Source organism: Odocoileus virginianus, chromosome 3, assembly GCF_023699985.2.
Source record: "Odocoileus virginianus isolate 20LAN1187 ecotype Illinois chromosome 3, Ovbor_1.2, whole genome shotgun sequence".
NCBI classification, from domain to species: domain Eukaryota; kingdom Metazoa; phylum Chordata; class Mammalia; order Artiodactyla; family Cervidae; genus Odocoileus; species Odocoileus virginianus.
In genome coordinates, this window is record NC_069676.1 from 3,433,516 (window position 1) to 3,447,970 (window position 14,455).

A 14,455-nucleotide genomic window follows, 5' to 3' on the forward strand; every position below is an offset into this window, starting at 1 on the left:
AAAGAGGTGAAGAGGGCAACAAGACAAAGTAAAACTCTTCCAGTGGACTGAAGAAGCCTTCTTTTTAAGTCTGTGGCCCAGGGATGCTCTCCTCACCCAACAAGTTCAGTTCAGTTCAGTCACTCAGTCGTGTCCGACTCCTTACGACCCCATGGACTGCAGCACGCCAGGCTTCACTATCCATCACCAACTCCCAGAGACTGCTCAAACTCATGTCCATCAAATCAGTGATGCCATCCAACCATCTCATCCTCTGTCGTCCCCTTCTTCTGCCTTCAATCTTTCCCAACATCAGGGTCTTTTCCAATGAGTCAGTTCTTTGCATCAGGTGGCCAAAGTATTGGAGCTTCAGCATCAGTCCTTCCAATGAATATTCAGGACTGATTTCCTTTAGGATTGACTGGTTGGATCTCCTTGAAGTCTAAGGGACTCAAGAGTCTTCTCCAACACCACAGTTCAAAAGCATCAATTCTTTGGCACTCAGCTTTCTTCATAGTCCAACTCTCACATCCACACATGACTACTGGAAAAACCATAGCTTTGACTAGATGGACCTTTGTCAGCAAAGTAATGTCTCTGCTTTTTAATATGCTGTTTAGGTTGGTCATAGCTTTTCTTCCAAGGAGCAAGCGTCTTTTAACTTCAAGGATGTAGTCACCATCTGCAGTGACTTTGGAGCCCCAAAAAACAAAGTCTCTGTTTCCCCATCTATTTGCCATGAAGTGATTGGACTGGATGCCATGATCTTGGTTTTTTGAATGATGAATTTTAAGCCAACTTTTTCACTTTCCTCTTTAGCTTTCATCAAGAGGCTCTTTAGTTCTTCTTCGCTTCCTGCTACAAAGGTGGTGTCATCTGCGTATCTGAGGTTATTGATATTTCTCCTGGTAATCTTGATTCCAGCTTGTGCTTTATCCAGCCTGGCATTTTGCATGATGTATTCCGCATATAAGCTAAATAAGCAGGGTGACAATATACAGCCTTGACGTACTCCTTTCCCCATTTGGACCAGTTTGTTCCATATCCGGTTCTAATTGTTGTTTCTCGACCTGCACACAGATTTCTCAGGAGGCAGGTAAGGTGATCTGGTATTCCCATCTCTTTAAGAATTTTCCACAATTTGCTGTGATCCACACAATCAAAGGCTTTGGGATAGTCAATAAAGCAGAAGTAGATGTTTTCCTGGAACTCTCTTGCTTTTTCAGTGATCTAACAGATGTTGGCAATTTGATCTCACCGCACAAGGCACACTCCAGATCCAGAGGTGAGGACAGCCCAAAAAAACTATGTCCATGGTGGCAGACTGAGAAGGGACACAGCGAGCTGCCCACTGCCCGACGAGGGCACCGCCATGCCTGCTTCTCCAGTGTCTTGGCCTATGCTGCCAGGCCCAGGCCTACCCAGGCCCATCAAATGTCTCCTCATTTAGAGCTTTTGTGTGGTCAGCATCTATTCAGTAGACACTCAGGCTGGACTCCACTGACATCTCTTTTCTCCGAGCCGGATGTATCAGTGATCAGTTTCTGTCTCTGCCAGTTCTCTCTTTTCTGATCTAAGGGCTGGAGAAAGAGCATCACATCCCTCTGGGGCCTCGGGTGACCACCAGGAGAGCCAGGAGGTAAGACGTCCAAAGGTTTAAGACGCACATCTTCTGGAAGGCCTTGTCTGTCAGCGTAAGAGGATGTCAGGAGTACTGCTCTTGGAGCCAGAGGATGACGTTTGAGACGTGGACCCCATGGGAGTCAGCAATGCTCCAAGTCCTGGAGGAGACAAGTCCTGGTGGTCCTCAGCACCCACTTCCCAGAGCCACGGCCTGCCACTATCCTCCCATGCGTGCACTGGGCCCTGTCCCACACACACAGAGGAGGGACGTGAGATAAGGCCCATAATGCTCCTCATCGTGTGTCCCCAGTGCTAAAACGGGCTGACACATGGGAGGTTTTCAGGGAACATTTGATGCACAAATGATGACTTTATCTAGCATCACCAGGAAATGAGGGCTTCCTTCTGTACAAAAAGCCACAGAATTGAGGCTTATGCCTTATAAACACAAAATTCTACTACTAAATGGCATCAAGACATCTCGTCTTCAAACGTCACCGCTTCTTGCTCAGGCATCACTGTCAGTGACACCTTGAGCTGTACCCATGAGATGACCCATTCCTGAAGCTGTAGGACAGCTCCATGTCAAGGTGAGCCAGTCATTTCCTAAGGTTTGTCAGTCAGAAGTCAATCAAATCACTCTGCTTTTGTGTCTTTTTAAACCTTGCAATATACATTCATAATCAGAAATCTATAGATATTATTATAGAAAATATATCCATGTCATAAATACAAGTATGTAGGTAGGATACCTTACCCAAGGTTGCTACCTCATCATATGTTTTACTTTGTAACATTAAAATACAGTTTTTATATTTTCTCCCTTGACATGGGAAAGCAGCCAAAGAGCCCCCTTCACTGCCAGGGAGCCTGCAGGCGTGAGGCAGAGAGGTGAATGATTCCACCAGAAGCCTCTGGGGTCACCTTAGGGTTCTCAGGGAAAGCAAGGGTCACCACAGGGCCAGCATGCACCCTGAGGGGTGGAAGGACTGGGATCAGCAGACCTCTTGATCCTTAGAACATTCACTTCAGAGTTGAGAGTGGGTTTTTTGTTTGTTGTTTTCTTTTTAAATTTCTGAGCACCTAAGTTTATTAGAGGGGATTACACATGCAAATAACAGAATTTGGCCCCCCATTGGCCCCCCAAAATATGGAATGTTCATGTATTTATTTGTCATCCTTGCACAAGGGTCATGCTTATCTTCTCTGTATCACTCTAAGTTTAGTACAGGTGCTGCTGAAGAGAGCACAAGTCTGAGAGTGTTTTAAGGTTTCTTATACCTCGTAACCAAGGTAACTTAAAAAAAAAAAAAACTTAAATCACCAAAATGTGTAGAAAAAGTTATCCACTGCAATTCCTCTGGGAAGGAAGCTCAGCGTTTAGCAGTCAGCCTTGCCTCTCCGCATGTGACCACGGCTACAAGCAGCCTAGTCAGTACTGTCATCAGCAAGCTGGAAATGGTCTCGACCTTGTGCGTTTGGTGAGGATCCAAAGAGACAGTGCTCCAAGAAGCATGAACACTGGGCCTGGCCTGTGGAAGGCTCCAATAATGCTGTAATTCCTAGGCATGAACCAGAAGTAGAGGCTACCAGGGAGGCAGGGGTCAAGTTGCTAGAATCATGAAGTGATGGTTCCTAAATACATTTCACATTCTAAAGTCAGAGGAGACCCAGAGAATGAGCGGAGAAAAGGAAATGCAAACAGGAAGAGGCACAGATATTTTTCTGTGGAAATGCTTAACACCAAGTTATACAAATGCAGCTTCTGCACCACGTTCTGCTCCTGACTGATGTGGCATGGAATTTACCAGGACACGATCATGATCCTAAAGCCGAGGTCCACAACCTTCGGGATCTAATGCCTGATGATCTGAGGTGGAGCTGATGTAGTAATAATACACATGAAGTGCACAATAAATGTAGTGTTTGAATCATCCCCAACCCATCCCCCTCTCCCACCCCAGGCCATGGAAAAACTGTCTTCCACGAAACCGGTTCCTGGTGCCAAAGAGGCTGGGGACCGCTGTCCTAAAGGATGAAAGATTTGCTTCAGCTGTGCCTGATGATGAATGGCCCAGAAGTGAGCCCTTTAGGGCCTTCAGGGTAAAAAGGAAGCTTTTAATCACTTGCCGTAGCTATAGACTCTCTGGCTAAACCTGGAAGCAGAATGAAGGAGTGTCTGACTGGCACAATTTGGAGCAGCTTTCTAAGTCAAACAACCACTAAAAAGTAGCCCCACTGAAAATACACAGAGAAACCAAACTAGCATTAACACAGATACTGCAGTTAGAAAAGCACATCATCCAAAGGATGACTGCCTGGATTATAGCAAACAATGGAAATCCATTCCAGAGAAGAGGCATTTACTACTCTGTGGCTTTCAAATCAGGAAAGCATAAAGATAATGATGTGTGTTCCACATCAAGAGATAAAAGGTAATACAATCAAAAACAAAAAAGTTAAGGGGGAAACAAATACACATCTAAATACAGATATGCAGATTCTCAATTCCACAGTGGAAGCAAAAATGACTGAAACAGAACTGTCTACAAATGGAACCGTCTGCTTGGAAAACAGTGAATGTAAGACAAGAGAAGACTGAAAATTCACACAGGAAGAGGTGTGCAGCAAGAGGGAAGATAAGAAGGCAAAAATGAAATGAAAAAGCATGAAATCTGACAGGATCTGAAGAAATGACTTCACAAATTATCTAGGCAAGAGATTTCTGGGTAAAGCAACATCCCTTATAATCATGAACAATTTAGTTAAGAAGTGACTCTCCCGGGAGAGTAAGGAATTCTGTTGACACATCCACATCACTGCCAATATCATAGTCAGAAAGGGAAGGCTCTCAGGTGAAGTGTCTTGTCGTGCACCCTAATAGTTATGGTCTGCTGAGCAGATCCAGGGACTGAGACAGCCGGCAGGTTATCCAAAGGCCTGTAGAGGCAGGTACCACTGAGAAACCAATGGCTGCAATTTGGATAAAGTTGCGAAGGACCGAGCGAAACACCCTCCATGCCTCAGAACTCCTAACGAGTGAACTGATGAAGCATATGGGTGAGTTTATTACACATTCCTTCTGGAAAGCTTACAAACACAGTGGAGGAAACAGAAATAATAATCGAAACATATAAGTGTGCGCGCACACACAAACAAGGTTAGTCTCTTATATGAAAAGCAAGAGATGATGAAAATAATAGATAAGGAAGAGAAATGTGGTACCAAGTTTGGAGATCAATTAAAATTTTTACCTATAGTACATATATGATTCTTTACCTAGTAAAGAACGAAAAGAAAGAAAAAAGTTGACAGCTGCCTGATTTGGAAAAAATGCACAATTAAAAAGAATGAAGTTTAAAGAAAGCAAGCTTGCAATATGATACAAAGGGAGATGAGAAACACCCACAGAGGGTTTCCCTGATGGCTCAGCTGTGAAGAATTTGCCTGCCAATGCAGGGGACATGGATTCAATTCCTGGTCTGGGACAATCCCATATGGCTCAGGCACAACTAAGCCCCTCTGCCACAACTAAAATTGAGCCTGTGCACCTCAACTACTGAACCCACAGACCCTAGAGCCTGTGCTCCGCAAAAAGAGAGGTCTCAGCAATGAGAAGCCCACACACTGCAACTAGAGAGTAGCTCCCACTCTCTGCAACTAGAAAAAAGCCCACACAGCAATGAAGACCCAGCACAGCCAAAAATAAATTTTAAAAACCTGTAAATAAATTAAAAAAAAAAAAAAAAGAAACAACCACAGAAACAGTACAGAGAATGACATTTTAACTGAAATCTGGACAAGCTTTCAGCTGGGGATACACCTGACAGAGAAAGGGATTTATTTCCAAGTATAATGACAGTGAGCTACAGAAGTTACACTGTGGCTCTGTGGAAGACCCCATAAGATTTAGGGTTCTATAAAATCAAGGGAAAACTCTCCACAAGGGTAAGAATTTAAATTACAGGTCCAAAAGCCAAGCAGCTACAAAGAAGTAATGTAAGACATGGTTCCTTCCCCTCAAACAGCACTGAGTGGGCAAAAATATGATAAGGACAATAATACAATAACTATGAACCACTGCTAGAAACAGGCTGAATGGGAAGAAGTAAAACTGTCACTGTTTGCACATGACACAATACAATATACAGGAAATCCTAGAGATGCCATAAAAAAATATTAGAATAACTGAATTCAGTAAAGTTGCAGGATACAAAATTAATATACAGAAATATATTGTGTTCCCATACATTTAATAATGAACTATCAGAAAAAGAAATTAAGAACACAATACCATTTAAGCTGTATCAAAAAGAATAAAATAGCTATGAATAAATCTAAACAAGGAAGTAAAAGACTTGCACTTTGAAAACTCTAAGACATTCAATGAAAGAAATTGAAGACTACAGAAATGAATGGAAACTATACTGTGCTTGTGAATTGGGAGAACTGATACTGTTAAATGAGCATACAACACAAGTCAATCTACAGATTCAATGCAATCCCTCTCAAAATACCAGTGACATTTTTCACAGAACTACAACAAATAATTCTAAAAGCCGTATGGGGCCTTCTCCAGTGGCTCAGAGGTGAAGAATGTGCCTGCCAGCGCAGGAGACAAGGGTTCAATCTCTGGTCCAGGAAGATCCCACATGCCCTGAAATAACTAAGCCCATGTGCCACAACTGCTGAGCCTGTGCTCCAGAGCGTGGGAGCTGCAACTGCTGAGTTCACGGGCTGCAACTGCTGGAGCCTGCATGACCGAAAGTTTGCGCTCTGCAATAAGAGAAGCCACTGCAGGAGAAGCCCATGGACCACAGCTAGAGAGCAGCAGCCCCGTCTCTCCACAACTGGAAAAAGCCCACAGAGCAATGCAGATCCAGCTCAGCCAAAAATAAATTTTTTAATTGTATGAAAACACAAAGGACCCCGAAGAGCCAAAGTAATCTTTAGAGAGAACACCACAGCTGGAGGTATTATGCACCATGATTTCAAATTATACCACAAACCTACAGTAATAAACAGTATGGTATCCACACAAAAGCAGACTCATAGGTCAATGGAAGAGAACAGACAAGCCAGAAATAAACCCACACTTAAACAGACAAATAATCTATGAGAAAAGATGGAAGAATACAAATTGGCAAGAAAAGACAGTTTCTTCTATACATGGTGTTAAGAAAACTGGACAGCCATAAGAAAAAGAATTAAACTGGACTACTTCCTCACTCTACGTAAAAAAATAAACTCAAAATGAATGAAAGACTTAGATTTAAGACCTGAAACCATAGTTCTAGAAGAAAACATAGGCAGTATACTCTCTGATATCAAAAACTTAGCAGTATTTTTTGGATGTCTCCTCAGGCAAGGCGGAAGAAAAGCAAATATAAACAAATGGGACCCAGTTCAGTTGTGTCTGACTCTTTGTGACCCCATGGACTGCAGCACGCCAGGCTTCGCTGTCCATCACCAACTCCCAGAGACTGCTCAAACTCATGTCCATCAAATCAGTGATGCCATCCAACCATCTCATCCTCTGTCATCCCCTTCTCTTCCTGCCTTCAATCTTTCTCTCCATTGGGGTCTTTTCCAATGAGTCAGTTCTTTGCATCAGGTGGCCAAAGTATTGGAGCTTCAGCATCAGTCCTTCCAATGAATATTCAGGACTGATTTCCTTTAGGATTGACTGGTTGGATCTCCTTGCAGTCTAAGGGACTCAAGAGTCTTCTCCAACACCACAGTTCAAAAGCATCAATTCTTTGGCACTCAGCTTTCTTCATAGTCCAACTCTCACATCCACACATGACTACTGGAAAAACCATAGCTTTGACTAGATGGACCTTGTCAGCAAAGTAATGTCTCTGCTTTTTAATATGCTGTTTAGGTTGGTCATAGCTTTTCTTCCAAGGAGCAAGCGTCTTTTAACTTCAAGGATGTAGTCACCATCTGCAGTGATTTTAGAGCCGCTGAAAATAAAGTCTCTCACGGTTTCCCGATCTATTTGCCATGAAGTGATTGGACTGGATGCCATGATCTTAGGTTTTTGAATGCTGAGGTTTTTTTTTCCATTTATTTTTATTAGTTGGAGGCTAATTACATGAATGCTGAGTTTTAAGCCAACTTTTTCACTTTCCTCTTTAGCTTTCATCAACAGGCTCTTCAGTTCTTTGCTTTCTGCCACAAGGGTGGTGTCATCTGCATATCTGAGGTTATTGATATTTCTCCCGGCAATCTTGAGTCCAGTTTGTGCTTTATCCAGCCCAGCATTTCTCATAATGTACTCTGCACAGAAGTTAAATAAGCAGGGTGACAATATACAGCCTTGACGTACTCCTTTCCCCATTTGGAACCAGTCTGTTGTTCCATATCTGGTTCTAACTGTTGCTTCTTGAACTGCATACAGATTTCTCAAGAAGCAGGTAAGGTGATCTGGTATCCCTATCTCTTTAAGAATTTTTCCACAGTTTGTGGAACTACACCAAATGGGACTACACCAAATTAAAAGCTATTTTTACATAGCAAAGGAAATATTAACAAAACAAAAAGGCAGCTTACTGAATGGGAGAAGATACCGTTGTCCTCAGTGGATTGATTCCAGGAGTCCTTGAGGATATCAAAATCCATAGATCCTTAAGCCCTTATATATTTTTATTTGTTAAGTGAAGTATAGTTGATTTACAATGTTGTGTTAGTTTCTGGTACACATCATAATGATTCAGCTTAACATTTATATTGTTTTTCATATTCTTTTCCATTATGGCTTATTACAGGATATTGAATATAGCTCCTTGTGCTATACAGTAGGAACTAGTTGGTTATCTATTTCATATATAGTATTTTGTATCTGATAATCCCAAACTCCTAATTTATCCTTCCCCTACCCCTATCCCTCCTTGGTAACTGTAATATTGTTTTCTATGAGTCTGTTTCTATTTGGAAAAAGTTCATTTGTATCATATTTTAGTTCCCACAAATAAGTGATCTCACATGATATTTGTCTTTGCCTGATTTACTTCACTTAGTATGAATATGATAATCTCTAGGCTCAACCATATTGCTGCAAATGGTATGATTTCATTCTTTTTTATGGCTGATTGATATTCCATTATATATACATATACTACATCTTCTTCACCCATTCATCTGCCAATGGACATTAAGCATGCTTCCATTTCTTGGCTATTATAAATAGTGCTGCTACGAACATTCTGGCACATGTATTGTTTTGAATGAGTTTTTATCTTTTCCAGATATATACCCAAGAGTGGGACGTCTGGAGCATATGACAACTTGATTTTAAGGAACCTTCATACTGTTCCCCACAGTGGCTGCACCAATTTACATCCCCACCAACAGTATAGCAGGATTTCCTTTTCTCAACACATTCCCTAGCATTTATTATTTGTAGACTTTAAAAAAAAGTATTCATAGATTTTTTTGATGATTGTCTTTCTGACTGATGTGAGGTGATACCTCACTGAAGTTCTGATTTGCAATTCTCTAATAACTAGCGATATTGAGCAACTTCTCATGTGCCTAGAGACCATCTGTGTACCTTCTTTGGAGAAATGTCTAGATTCAAGCTCCTTATATGAAATGGCATGTTGGGTTGGTGCAAAACTAATGGTATTTTTGCATTGCTGAAATTTGCCATTTGATATTGGAATACAGTCTAAATAAATGTAGTTATGCTATACATCATCGTAATGTACATTTTTGCTTTATTTTTTATTTTTGCTAATGGCATTACCTGTTTATTTTATATCTATTTTAGACTATGGAAATGCTTGACAAAAAGCAAATTCAAGCAATTTTCTTTTTTTTTTTTAATTTTTTTATTTTTTCAAGCAATTTTCTTATTGGAGTTCAAAACAGGTCGTAAGGCAGCGGAGACAACTCACAACATAAACAACACATTTGGCCTAGGAACTGCTAATGAATGTAGAGCGCAGTGGGGTTTGGGAAGTTTTGCAAAGGAGACGAGAGCCTTAAAGATGAGAAAAGTAGCGGCCAGCCACTGGAAGCTGACGACGACAATTGAGAGCCATCATCAAAGCTGACCCTCGTATGAGAAGAACTCAACATCAACCATTCTGTGGTCGCTTGGCACTTGAAGCAAATTGGAAAGGTGAAAAAGCGCAGTGAGTGAGCGCCTCATGAGCTGACCAGAAATAAAAAAACCAACTCATTCTGAAGTGTCGTCTTCTTTTATTTTATGCAACAACAAACCATTTCTCAACTGGATTGTGACATGTGACTAAAAGTGGATTGTATACGACAACCAGCAATGACAAGCTCAGTGGCTAGACTGAGAAGTACTTCCCAAAGGCAAACTTGCACCAAAAAAAGGACATGGTCATTGTTTCGGTGGTCTACTGCTCGTCTGATCCACTACAGCTTCACATATCCCACCGAAACCATCACATCTCTGAGAAGTATGCTCAGCAAATTGATGAGACACACCGAAAACTGCAGCTGGCATTGGTCAACAGAAAGGGCTTCTATCAAAAAAAGATAGATCAACAGAAATTCTTCACGACAACAACACCCAACTGCATGTTGCACAACTAATGCTTCAAAAGTTGAACAAATTGGGCTATGAAGTTTTGCCTCATCCGCCATATTCACCATTTTCAACCGACTACCACTTCTTCAAGCATCTAAACAACTTTTTGCAGGGAGAATGCTTCCACAACCAGCAAGAGGCAGAAAATGCTTTTCAAGAGTTTGTAAAAAAAAAAAAAAAAGAGTTTGTCAAATCTCAAAGCATGAATTTTCATACTATAGGAATAAACAAACTGATTTTTTGTTGGCAAAAATGTGTTGATTATAGTGGTTCCTATTTTGATTAATAAAAATGTGTTTGAGCCAAGATATAATGATTTAAAATTCACGGTCCAAAACCATAATTACATTTGCATCAACCTAATTTGCACAATGAATATAATCAGCCCTTATATCCTTGGTTGGTTGAATCCAAGGATGTGAAACTCACTGATATGGAAGGTCAAATGTATTTGCAAATGATATATCCAGTAAGAGATTAATATCCAAAATATACAAAAAAACTCTTACAATTTAACATCAAAAAAACCAAACAATCCAATTAAAAAATGGATGAAGGACCTAAAGAGACATTTTCCCAAAGAATACATACAGGTGGCCATGAACAGATGAATAGACACATGAAAAGATAGTAATTATCACGGAAATGCAAATAAAAAACTAGTGAGAAAAAAAAATGATAGTGAGATACCACCTCCTGTCAGAATGGCTAACATCAAAAAGACAACAAACAAGTGCTGGTCAGAATGTGGAGAAAAGGGGACCCTTGTGCACTGTTGGTAGGACTGTTAATTCATGCAGCCACTATTGAAAACAGTACGGAAGTTCCTAAAAAAAATAAAAAATAGAATTACCACAGGATTCAGCAGTTTTACTTTTCGGGTATTTACCTGATAAAAACACAAACACTCAAAAATAAACGTGCACCCCATGTTCACCGCAACATTATTTATTAATACAACAGGTGAGCTATGGAAGCAGCCCAAGTGTCCACTGATTGCTGAATGGTAAAGCGATGAGGTGCACACACAAGGGAATACCGGGGGTTTCCCTGGTGGCTCAGACAGTAAAACCTGCCTGCAGTGCATGAGACCCAGGTTCAATGCCTGCGTTAGGAAGGTCCCCTGGAGAAGGGAATGGCTACCGTACAAGGTAATGTTAATCAGCCATTAAAATAATGAAACCTTGGATTTCCCTGGTGGTCCAGTGACTAAGAGTCCACCTGCCAATGTAAGGGACATGGGTTCAACCCCTGGTCTGTGAAGATTCCACATGCCATGGGCAATTAAGCCCATGTGCCTCAACTACTGAGCCCATGTGCCACAAATGAAGCCTGCATGTCTTAGAGCCCATGTTCTGCAACAAGAGAAGTCACAACAATTAGAAGCCCACACACCATAGCTAAGGAGTAGCTCCTGCTTGCCACAACTAGAGAAAGCCTGCTCGCAGCAACAAAGACCCAGCACAGACAATAAATAATTTTTTTTAAAGGTCCACATCAAATTTAAAAAACCTTTAAAAGAAAAAATGAAATCTTGCCACGTGCGACAACATAAACGGATTTAGAAAGTATTATGCTAAGTCAAATAAGCCAGACAAAGATTACATTTATACGTGGAATCTAAAAAACAAAATAAGCAAACAAAATGAAAACATACTAATATATACAGAGAATAGACAAGGGTTGCCAGATGGGTGAAATAGGTGGTAGTGGTTAAGAAGTACAAACCTCCAGTTATGAAACAAGCAACTCAATGGAGATGTAATACACAGCATAAAGAATATGGTCCATATAATACTGTAATAACTGTATGAGGACAGATGGTTCCTAAACTTATTATGGTGATCATTCCACAACACACGCAAATGTCAAAGCTCTACATGATATACCTGAAACTTAACACAAATGAACCCTTCAAGTTGCGACCTTCCAAAGATGTGATTGTGTGTTCATGTGTCCACTCTCATAAGCTAGTTCACCTGTCTGGCGCACTCTATCATGTGAGTACACCCTCTACAAGTGGCTGCCCTTCTGTGTACTTCACTGTACAGTAGTGGATAGAGTACAGTATTTTTATTTCAAGCCCAGGATGTTCAGAAGCAAGTACAAAAGCAGTGGTGATATAGGTGGCATTGCTACCAGTCCCTGTATGCCAGCTGTTGTACTGTGCTACTCTGCTTTTCAAGGTACTGTACTGTAAAATTAAAACTATTTTTTTGTGTGTCTGTTTATGTAGTATTTGTGTGAAAAGTATTACAAACCTGTTAGTACAGGTTGTGTACTATACAGTCAGTTGTGTTAACTGGATACCTAGGATAACTTTGTTGGCCTTAGAATAAATTGGACTTGCGAATGTGTTCTTAGAAGAAAAGTCATTTGTTTGTAGGGGACTTACTGTATTGTTATGTCAACTACAATTCAACTAGGAATTCCCTGACAGTTGAATGGTTAGGACTCAGTGCTTTCACTGAGTTGTGGCCTGGGTTCAATCCCCAGTTGGGAAACGTAAGATCCTACAAGCCGCACAGCATGGCCAAACAAAATTAAAAAAAAAAAAAAAACACCATAATATTTCAATTAAAAAAAAGAAAAAAAAACAGGCTGAATGGCCTGGACACCAGAGAAAGGAGGTGGCAGGATTTGTTGTTAATTGAGAGAAGGGACAGCTTTATAACCAGCATACCTATTGAAGGCCCTGGGCTGCCAGGCCTCAGCACTCACAGCCTCCACCCTTCATACACCCAACGAAGCCTGACACGTCATTTGCTCTCAGCCTCATCGCTGTCTAGGAAAAACCCTGATATCAACTAGTCACTGACAACTGGGGTACTTCTAGGGATTGACCTGAAACCTGGAGCAGTTCCTCAAGGCTTGCTTCCTCCACCTCATTCAGGCCTCTGTTCCAAGGTCACTCCCACAAATAGAGACTCCCTGATTACCTTTGCCAAAAATAGCTTCCTGTCAACTCCAACCTTCACCCTGGTCCACATGTTTAACGGTTCTTCGAACACTGCCTAATCTTTCACCATATATTCATTGTCTCCCTCACAAAAACACAAGCTTATGTGGGCAGGGACTGTTTTATTAGTCACTGCTGATCCCCAGCACCTAGAACAGGGCTTGGTACCCAGTGTGAGCTGATTAAATTATCTGCTGAATGAACGGAAGAAACAAACTTCACAAAAATGACGACTTAATGTTGTGGCATCCACCCTGGTGGTCTTGAGCCTACCTGTGAGACCAATTTTGTTAATAACTTGCTGTGTGGCTTTGGGCAAATCACTTCACCTCTCAGGGGCCATACTGACTCACTCCTTAAACAAGGAAGTGGATCAAGCAAGGACAAAAGCCCCTTCCAACTCTACAGTCTGCAAAACACAGATCTGATTATCCTCCCCAAGGCAACTTGTTACTAGCCACAGGTGAATTCAGATTTACCTCGGATCAAGACATTTTTTACATGGTCGTTGATTCTACTCAAGAAGTCTCTCTTCTAAGCTGAATAAATGTAAATGGCATTTGGAAACACCGTCTGACAGGAGCACAGTGTTGTTCTGAAAGGAACAACTCCACAGACCCAGAAGGCAGAGGGATGGCCACTTTCCCACATTCTTTGGGGCACCAAGATCCCACAAGTCATCGTGGGAAGATGGGGCCTGCCCTCTGAAGGGGATGGACCAGTGGATGGCGGGAGGAAGAGAACTTACAGGTGGTTGTGGAGAAAGCAGGAGTCCTGAGCCCTGAAATTGAGACCCCGCAACCCTCAGTTCTGCTTTTTTCAAGACATCAAACCACCATCTCTAGGGTCTGCCTCCCGCCTATGACTCCCCTCATAACTAATGGGGGCACAGTATCTTCCGTCTGGAAGTCCTTCTCAGACTTCTATGTCCTGGGCGAGACCTTCCTAGATTTCCTTGGAAGCCAAATTTCAGGTTCTCAAAGGATGCCTGGACTGTTACCTGGGATTACCTTGACCCTCCTCTATCCCAAGTCACCTCAGAAGGGAGCGTTCAGGCTGAAGTTCCCAGCGCTGAGCCCTGAGGAGCTAGAAGCTATAGGACCCACTGGCCGATCTGGCGGCGTCCCCAGAGATTCCCAAAAATGACATCTTGAAAACCTAATGAATTTGGGGACCCTACTGCTCGTGAAAGAGGCAACTCTCGGAGTACCCTGAGCGGAGTCCTAGGCCTCTGGCTGTCACCAGAGATACCTAGTAAGGTACGGGGCGAGGCCCTCGGATCCCCTGAGACGCTAACAGCTTTGGGGGTCTTGCTGCTCGTGCGGAAG

The 14,455-nt window shown here is 41.9% G+C and overlaps 1 protein-coding gene and 1 non-coding gene across 3 annotated transcripts in view; both read right to left on the reverse strand.

The window, feature by feature from the left end:
- The window catches only part of MAU2 (MAU2 sister chromatid cohesion factor), a 34,720-nt gene that overhangs the window by 19,827 nt on the left and 438 nt on the right, over positions 1-14,455 (reverse strand). The window lies entirely within an intron of this gene.
- Positions 2,747-2,852, reverse strand: LOC139034526 (U6 spliceosomal RNA). Its single transcript, XR_011487072.1, has one exon. It is a non-coding gene; the product is annotated as a U6 spliceosomal RNA (small nuclear RNA).